Genomic DNA, 10,616 nt, shown 5'->3' with positions numbered 1-10,616 from the left:
CACAGAGGAGGTTGACCAGCGCCCCCCGCCACACACCTACACAGAGGAGGGTGACCAGCGCCCCCGCCACACACCTACACAGAGGGTGACCAGCGCCCCCCGCCACACACCTACACAGAGGAGGGTGACCAGCGCCCCCCGCCACACACCTACACAGAGGAGGGCGACCAGTGCACCCGCCACACACCTACACAGAGGAGGGTGACCAGTGCCCCCCACCACACACCTACACAGAGGAGGGTGATCAGCGCCCCCCGCCACACACCTACACAGAGGAGGGTGACCAGTGCACCCGGCCACACACCTACACAGAGGGCGACCAGTGCCCCACGCCACACACCTACACAGAGGGCGACCAGTCCACCCGCCACACACCTACACAGAGGGCGACCAGTGCACCCGCCACACACCTACACAGAGGGCGACCAGTGCCCCACGCCACATACCTACACAGAGGAGGGCGACCAGTGCACCCGCCACACACCTACACAGAGGGTGACCAGCGCCCCCCGCCACACACCTACACAGAGGGCGACCAGCACCCCCCACCACACACCTACACAGAGGGTGACCAGCGCCCCCCGCCACATACCTACACAGAGGGCGACCAGTGCCCCACGCCACACACCTACACAGAGGGCGACCAGCACCCCCCACCACACACCTACACAGAGGGTGACCAGCGCCCCCCGCCACATACCTACACAGAGGACGACCAATTCCCCCCGCCACAGGCCTAGAGGTGGGTGACCAGTGCCCCCCGCCACACACCTACACAGAGGAGGGTGACCAGCGCCCCCCGCCACACACCTACACAGAGGAGGGTGACCAGCGCCCCCCGCCACACACCTACACAGAGGAGGGTGACCAGCGCCCCCCGCCACACACCTACACAGAGGAGGGTGACCAGCGCCCCCCGCCACACACCTACACAGAGGGTGACCAGTGCACCCGCCACACACCTACACAGAGGAGGGCGACCAGTGCCCCCGCCACACACCTACACAGAGGAGGGCGACCAGTGCCCCACGCCACACACCTACACAGAGGAGGGCGACCAGTGCCCCCGCCACACACCTACACAGAGGAGGGTGACCAGCGCCCCCCGCCACACACCTACACAGAGGAGGGCGACCAGTGCCCCCGCCACACACCTACACAGAGGAGGGTGACCAGCACCCCCCGCCACACACCTACACAGAGGAGGGTGACCAGCGCCCCCCGCCACACACCTACACAGAGGAGGGCGACCAGTGCCCCCGCCACATACCTACACAGAGGGTGACCAGTGCCCCCGCCACACACCTACACAGAGGAGGGTGACCAGCGCCCCCCGCCACACACCTACACAGAGGAGGGTGACCAGCGCCCCCCGCCACACACCTACACAGAGGAGGTTGACCAGCGCCCCCCGCCACACACACACAGAGGAGGGTGACCAGCGCCCCCGCCACACACCTACACAGAGGGTGACCAGTGCCCCCGGCCACACAGAGGAGGGCGACCAGTGCCCCCCGCCACACACCTACACAGAGGAGGGTGACCAGCGCCCCCCGCCACACACCTACACAGAGGAGGGTGACCAGCGCCCCCGCCACACACCTACACAGAGGGTGACCAGTGCCCCCGGCCACACAGAGGAGGGCGACCAGTGCCCCCGCCACACACCTACACAGAGGAGGGTGACCAGCGCCCCCCGCCACACACCTACACAGAGGAGGGTGACCAGCGCCCCCCGCCACACACCTACACAGAGGAGGTTGACCAGCGCCCCCCGCCACACACCTACACAGAGGAGGGTGACCAGCGCCCCCGCCACACACCTACACAGAGGGTGACCAGTGCCCCCGGCCACACAGAGGAGGGCGACCAGTGCCCCCCGCCACACACCTACACAGAGGAGGGTGACCAGCGCCCCCCGCCACACACCTACACAGAGGAGGGTGACCAGCGCCCCCCGCCACACACCTACACAGAGGGTGACCAGTGCACCCGCCACACACCTACACAGAGGAGGGCGACCAGTGCCCCCGCCACACACCTACACAGAGGAGGGCGACCAGTGCCCCACGCCACACACCTACACAGAGGAGGGCGACCAGTGCCCCCACCACACACCTACACAGAGGAGGGTGACCAGCGCCCCCCGCCACACACCTACACAGAGGAGGGCGACCAGTGCCCCCGCCACACACCTACACAGAGGAGGGTGACCAGCACCCCCCGCCACACACCTACACAGAGGAGGGTGACCAGCGCCCCCCGCCACACACCTACACAGAGGAGGGCGACCAGTGCCTCCGCCACATACCTACACAGAGGGTGACCAGTGCCCCCGGCCACACACCTACACAGAGGAGGGCGACCAGTGCACCCGCCACACACCTACACAGAGGAGGGTGACCAGTGCACCCGCCACACACCTACACAGAGGGCGACCAGTGCCCCCCGCCACACACCTACACAGAGGGCGACCAGTGCACCCGCCACACACCTACACAGAGGGCGACCAGTGCCCCACGCCACATACCTACACAGAGGAGGGTGACCAGTGCCCCCGGCCACACACCTACACAGAGGAGGGTGACCAGCGCCCCCCGCCACACACCTACACAGAGGAGGGCGACCAGTGCACCCGCCACACACCTACACAGAGGAGGGTGACCAGCGCCCCCCGCCACACACCTACACAGAGGAGGGTGATCAGCGCCCCCCGCCACACACCTACACAGAGGAGGGTGACCAGTGCACCCGCCACACACCTACACAGAGGGCGACCAGTGCCCCCCGCCACACACCTACACAGAGGGCGACCAGTGCCCCACGCCACACACCTACACAGAGGGCGACCAGCGCCCCCCACCACACACCTACACAGAGGAGGGCGACCAGTGCCCCACGCCACACACCTACACAGAGGGCGACCAGTGCCCCACGCCACACACCTACACAGAGGGCGACCAGTGCCCCACGCCACACACCTACACAGAGGAGGGTGACCAGTGCCCCCGGCCACACACCTACACAGAGGAGGGTGACCAGCGCCCCCCACCACACACCTACACAGAGGGTGACCAGTGCACCCGCCACACACCTACACAGAGGAGGGCGACCAGTGCACCCGCCACACACCTACACAGAGGAGGGTGACCAGCGCCCCCCGCCACACACCTACACAGAGGAGGGTGATCAGCGCCCCCCGCCACACACCTACACAGAGGAGGGTGACCAGTGCACCCGCCACACACCTACACAGAGGGCGACCAGTGCCCCCCGCCACACACCTACACAGAGGGCGACCAGTGCCCCACGCCACATACCTACACAGAGGAGGGCGACCAGTGCACCCGCCACACACCTACACAGAGGGCGACCAGTGCCCCACGCCACACACCTACACAGAGGGCGACCAGCGCCCCCCACCACACACCTACACAGAGGGTGACCAGCGCCCCCCGCCACATACCTACACAGAGGACGACCAATTCCCCCCGCCACAGGCCTAGAGGTGGGTGACCAGCGCCCCCTGCCACACACCTACACAGAGGAGGGTGACCAGTGCACCCGCCACACACCTACACAGAGGGCGACCAGTGCACCACGCCACACACCTACACAGAGGAGGGCGACCAGTGCACCCGCCACACACCTACACAGAGGGCGACCAGTGCCCCCCGCCACATACCTACACAGAAAGCGACCAGCGCCCCCCGCCACATACCTACACAGAGGACGACCAATTCCCCTTGCCACAGGCCTAGAGGTGGGTGACCAGTGCCCCCCGCCACACACCTACACAGAGGAGGGTGACCAGTGCCCCCGCCACATACCTACACAGAGGGTGACCAGTGCCCCCGGCCACACACCTACACAGAGGAGGGCGACCAGTGCACCCGCCACACACCTACACAAAGGAGGGTGACCAGCGCCCCCCGCCACACACCTACACAGAGGAGGGTGATCAGCGCCCCCCGCCACACACCTACACAGAGGAGGGTGACCAGTGCACCCGCCACACACCTACACAGAGGGTGACCAGCGCCCCCCGCCACATACCTACACAGAGGACGACCAATTCCCCCCGCCACAGGCCTAGAGGTGGGTGACCAGTGCCCCCTGCCACATACCTACACAGAGGGCGACCAGTGCCCCCGGCCACACACCTACACAGAGGAGGGCGACCAGTGCCCCCGCCACATACCTACACAGAGGGTGACCAGTGCCCCCGGCCACACACCTACACAGAGGAGGGTGACCAGCGCCCCCCGCCACACACCTACACAGAGGAGGGTGACCAGTGCACCCGCCACACACCTACACAGAGGGCGACCAGTGCCCCCGGCCACACACCTACACAGAGGAGGGTGACCAGTGCCCCACGCCACACACCTACACAGAGGAGGGCGACCAGTGCCCCCGCCACATACCTACACAGAGGGTGACCAGTGCCCCCGGCCACACACCTACACAGAGGAGGGTGACCAGTGCCCCACGCCACACACCTACACAGAGGAGGGCGACCAGTGCCCCCGCCACACACCTACACAGAGGGCGACCAGTGCCGCCACACACCTACACAGAGGAGGGCGACCAGTGCCCCCGCCACACACCTACACAGAGGAGGGTGACCAGTGCACCCGCCACACACCTACACAGAGGGCGACCAGTGCCCCACGCCACATACCTACACAGAGGGCGACCAGTGCACCCGCCACACACCTACACAGAGGGCGACCAGTGCCCCACGCCACATACCTACACAGAGGAGGGTGACCAGTGCACCCGCCACACACCTACACAGAGGGCGACCAGTGCCCCACGCCACATACCTACACAGAGGAGGGCGACCAGTGCCCCACGACACATACCTACACAGAGGGCGACCAGTGCACCCGCCACACACCTACACAGAGGAGGGCGACCAGTGCCCCACGCCACACACCTACACAGAGGAGGGTGACCAGTGCACCCGCCACACAGAGGAGGGTGACCAGTGCCCCGCCACACACCTACACAGAGGGCGACCAGTGCCCCCCGCCACACACCTACACAGAGGGCGACCAGTGCCCCACGCCACACACCTACACAGAGGAGGGTGACCAGTGCACCCGCCACACACCTACACAGAGGGCGACCAGTGCACCCGCCACACACCTACACAGAGGGCGACCAGTGCCCCACGCCACATACCTACACAGAGGAGGGCGACCAGTGCACCCGCCACACACCTACACAGAGGGCGACCAGTGCCCCACGACACACCTACACAGAGGAGGGCGACCAGCGCCCCCCACCACACACCTACACAGAGGGTGACCAGCGTCCCCCGCCACATACCTACACAGAGGAGGGCGACCAGTGCCCCACGCCACACACCTACACAGAGGGCGACCAGTGCCCCACGCCACACACCTACACAGAGGGCGACCAGTGCCCCACACCTACACAGAGGGCGACCAGTGCCCCCGCCACACACCTACACAGAGGAGGGCGACCAGCGCCCCCGCCACACACCTACACAGAGGAGGGCGACCAGCGCCCCCCACCACACACCTACACAGAGGAGGGCGACCAGCGCCCCCCGCCACACACCTACACAGAGGAGGGCGACCAGCGCCCCCCGCCACACACCTACACAGAGGAGGGCGACCAGCGCCCCCCACCTACACAGAGGAGGGCGACCAGCGCCCCCCGCCACACACCTACACAGAGGAGGGCGACCAGCGCCCCCCACCACACACCTACACAGAGGAGGGCAACCAGCGCCCCCCGCCACACACCTACACAGAGGAGGGTGACCAGCGCCCCCCACCACACACCTACACAGAGGAGGGTGACCAGCGCACCCCGCCACACACCTACACAGAGGAGGTTGACCAGCGCCCCCCGCCACACACCTACACAGAGGAGGGTGACCAGCGCCCCCGCCACACACCTACACAGAGGAGGGCGACCAGCGCCCCCCACCACATACCTACACAGAGGAGGGTGACCAGCGCCCCCCGCCACACACCTACACAGAGGAGGGTGACTAGCGCCCCCCGCCACACACCTACACAGAGGAGGGTGACCAGCGCCCCCCACCACACACCTACACAGAGGAGGGTGACCAGCGCCCCCCGCCACACACCTACACAGAGGAGGGTGATCAGCGCCCCCCACCACACACCTACACAGAGGAGGGTGACCAGCGCCCCCCGCCACACACCTACACAGAGGAGGGTGATCAGCGCCCCCCGCCACACACCTACACAGAGGAGGGCGACCAGTGCACCCGCCACACACCTACACAGAGGACGACCAATTCCCCCCGCCACAGGCCTAGAGGTGGGTGACCAGTGCCCCCTGCCACATACCTACACAGAGGGTGACCAGTGCCCCCGGCCACACACCTACACAGAGGAGGGTGACCAGCGCCCCCGCCACATACCTACACAGAGGAGGGCGACCAGTGCCCCCGCCACATACCTACACAGAGGGTGACCAGTGCCCCCGGCCACACACCTACACAGAGGAGGGTGACCAGCGCCCCCCGCCACACACCTACACAGAGGAGGGTGACCAGTGCACCCGCCACACACCTACACAGAGGAGGACGACCAGTGCCGCCACACACCTACACAGAGGAGGGCGACCAGTGCACCCGCCACACACCTACACAGAGGAGGGCGACCAGTGCACCCGCCACACACCTACACAGAGGGCGACCAGTGCCCCACGCCACATACCTACACAGAGGGCGACCAGTGCACCCGCCACACACCTACACAGAGGAGGGCGACCAGTGCACCCGCCACACACCTACACAGAGGGCGACCAGTGCCCCACGCCACATACCTACACAGAGGGTGACCAGCGCCCCCCGCCACACACCTACACAGAGGAGGGTGATCAGCGCCCCCCGCCACACACCTACACAGAGGAGGGCGACCAGTGCACCCGCCACACACCTACACCGAGCGACCAGCGCCCCCCGCCACATACCTACACAGAGGACGACCAATTCCCCCCGCCACAGGCCTAGAGGTGGGTGACCAGTGCCCCCTGCCACATACCTACACAGAGGGTGACCAGTGCCCCCGGCCACACACCTACACAGAGGAGGGCGACCAGTGCCCCCGCCACATACCTACACAGAGGGTGACCAGTGCCCCCGGCCACACACCTACACAGAGGAGGGTGACCAGCGCCCCCCGCCACACACCTACACAGAGGAGGGTGACCAGTGCACCCGCCACACACCTACACAGAGGGTGACCAGCGCCCCCCGCCACATACCTACACAGAGGAGGGCGACCAGTGCCCCACGCCACACACCTACACAGAGGGCGACCAGTGCCCCACGCCACACACCTACACAGAGGAGGGTGATCAGCGCCCCCCACCACACACCTACACAGAGGAGGGTGACCAGCGCCCCCCGCCACACACCTACACAGAGGAGGGCGACCAGTGCACCCGCCACACACCTACACAGAGCGACCAGCGCCCCCCGCCACATACCTACACAGAGGACGACCAATTCCCCCCGCCACAGGCCTAGAGGTGGGTGACCAGTGCCCCCTGCCACATACCTACACAGAGGGTGACCAGTGCCCCCGGCCACACACCTACACAGAGGAGGGTGACCAGCGCCCCCCGCCACACACCTACACAGAGGAGGGTGACCAGTGCACCCGCCACACACCTACACAGAGGGCGACCAGTGCCCCACGCCACATACCTACACAGAGGAGGGCGACCAGTGCCCCCGCCACACACCTACACAGAGGAGGGCGACCAGTGCCGCCACACACCTACACAGAGGAGGGCGACCAGTGCACCCGCCACACACCTACACAGAGGAGGGCGACCAGTGCCGCCACACACCTACACAGAGGAGGGCGACCAGTGCCCCCGCCACACACCTACACAGAGGAGGGCGACCAGTGCCCCACGACACATACCTACACAGAGGGCGACCAGTGCACCCGCCACACACCTACACAGAGGAGGGCGACCAGTGCACCCGCCACACACCTACACAGAGGAGGGCGACCAGCGCCCCCCGCCACACACCTACACAGAGGAGGGCGACCAGCGCCCCCCACCACACACCTACACAGAGGAGGGCGACCAGCGCCCCCCACCACACACCTACACAGAGGAGGGTGACCAGCGCCCCCCACCACACACCTACACAGAGGAGGGCGACCAGTGCCCCCCACCACACACCTACACAGAGGAGGGTGATCAGCGCCCCCCACCACACACCTACACAGAGGAGGGCGACCAGTGCCCCCGGCCACACACCTACACAGAGGAGGGCGACCAGTGCCCCCCGCCACACACCTACACAGAGGAGGGCGACCAGCGCCCCCCACCACACACCTACACAGAGGAGGGCGACCAGCGCCCCCCACCACACACCTACACAGAGGAGGGCGACCAGCGCCCCCCACCACACACCTACACAGAGGAGGGTGACCAGCGCCCCCCACCACACACCTACACAGAGGAGGGCGACCAGTGCACCCCACCACACACCTACACAGAGGAGGGCGACCAGCGCCCCCCACCACACACCTACACAGAGGAGGGCGACCAGCGCCCCCCACCACACACCTACACAGAGGAGGGCGACCAGCGCCCCCCACCACACACCTACACAGAGGAGGGTGACCAGCGCCCCCCACCACACACCTACACAGAGGAGGGCGACCAGTGCCCCCCACCACACACCTACACAGAGGAGGGTGATCAGCGCCCCCCACCACACACCTACACAGAGGAGGGTGATCAGCGCCCCCCACCACACAGAGGAGGGCAACCAGCGCCCCCCTCCACACACCTACACAGAGGGCGACCAGTGCCCCCCACCACACACCTACACAGAGGAGGGTGACCAGCGCCCCCCACCACACACCTACACAGAGGAGGGCAACCAGCGCCCCCCACCACACACCTACACAGAGGAGGGTGACCAGCGCCCCCCACCACACACCTACACAGAGGAGGGTGACCAGCGCCCCCCACCACACACCTACACAGAGGAGGGCAACCAGCGCCCCCCGCCACACACCTACACAGAGGAGGGCAACCAGCGCCCCCCGCCACACACCTACACAGAGGAGGGCGACCAGTGCCCCCCGCCACACACCTACACAGAGGAGGGTGATCAGCGCCCCCCACCACACACCTACACAGAGGAGGGCAACCAGCGCCCCCCGCCACACACCTACACAGAGGAGGGTGATCAGCGCCCCCCACCACAGACTAGCAGGTGACACACAGGAGAGGAGGCAGCCCGATGCTCGCACAGCTGGGGGTCCCCAGTCGTCGCTGTGTTTCGGTTTGGATGCCCATAATTTTGATATTTGGGGCTCTGCCAGGGTGCAGCCCCCCATTCCTGTTGCAGTGGGGGCTCAGTCGCCTTCCCTTCAGGTTCCCGATGTAATGAGCACAGACTGGGGCACAGATCTAATCTTTCACACCCCAGATAAGAGATAAGCGGTGCCCCCCACGATCCATCACACTCCAGAGAAGAGATAAGCGCTGCCCCCCACGATCCATCACACTCCAGAGAAGAGATAAGTGGTGCCCCCCACGATCCATCACACTCCAGAGAAGAGATAAGCGGTGCCCCCCACGATCCATCACACTCCAGATAAGAGATAAGCGGTGCCCCCCACGATCAATCACACTCCAGATAAGAGATAAGCGGTGCCCCCGACGATCCATCACACTCCAGATAAGAGATAAGCGGTGCCCCCCACGATCCATCACACTCCAGAGAAGAGATAAGCGGTGCCCCCCACGATCCATCACACTCCAGAGAAGAGATAAGCGGTGCCCCCCACGATCCATCACACTCCAGATAAGAGATAAGCGGTGCCCCCCACGATCAATCACACTCCAGATAAGAGATAAGCGGTGCCCCCGACGATCCATCACACTCCAGATAAGAGATAAGCGGTGCCCCCCACGATCCATCACACTCCAGAGAAGAGATAAGCGGTGCCCCCCACGATCCATCACACTCCAGAGAAGAGATAAGCGGTGCCCCCCACGATCCATCACACTCCAGATAAGAGATAAGCGGTGCCCCCCACGATCAATCACACTCCAGATAAGAGATAAGCGGTGCCCCCGACGATCCATCACACTCCAGATAAGAGATAAGCGGTGCCCCCCACGATCCATCACACTCCAGATAAGAGATAAGCAGTGCCCCCGACGATCCATCACACTCCAGATAAGAGATAAGCGGTGCCCCCCACGATCAATCACACTCCAGATAAGAGATAAGTGGTGCCCCCGACGATCCATCACACTCCAGATAAGAGATAAGCGGTGCCCCCGACGATCCATCACACTCCAGATAAGAGATAAGCGGTGCCCCCCACGATTCATCACACTCCAGATAAGAGATAAGTGGTGCCCCCCACGATCCATCACACTCCAGATAAAAGCGGCGCCCCCCCCCGACGATCCATCTCCCCAGATAAGAGAAAAGCGGCGCCCCCCCTTGATCCATCACACTCCAGATAAGCGGTGCCCCCCCCCCCCCCCCCGACGATCCACCACACTCCAGATAAGAGAAAAGCGGCGGCGCCCCCTCGTTGATCCATCACTCT

The sequence above is a fragment of the Ranitomeya imitator genome, chromosome 9 (genome assembly GCF_032444005.1).
Source record: "Ranitomeya imitator isolate aRanImi1 chromosome 9, aRanImi1.pri, whole genome shotgun sequence".
Classification (NCBI taxonomy): domain Eukaryota; kingdom Metazoa; phylum Chordata; class Amphibia; order Anura; family Dendrobatidae; genus Ranitomeya; species Ranitomeya imitator.
The sequence above is the reverse complement of the archived record's forward strand: the minus strand, read 5'-3'. Positions refer to the sequence as shown.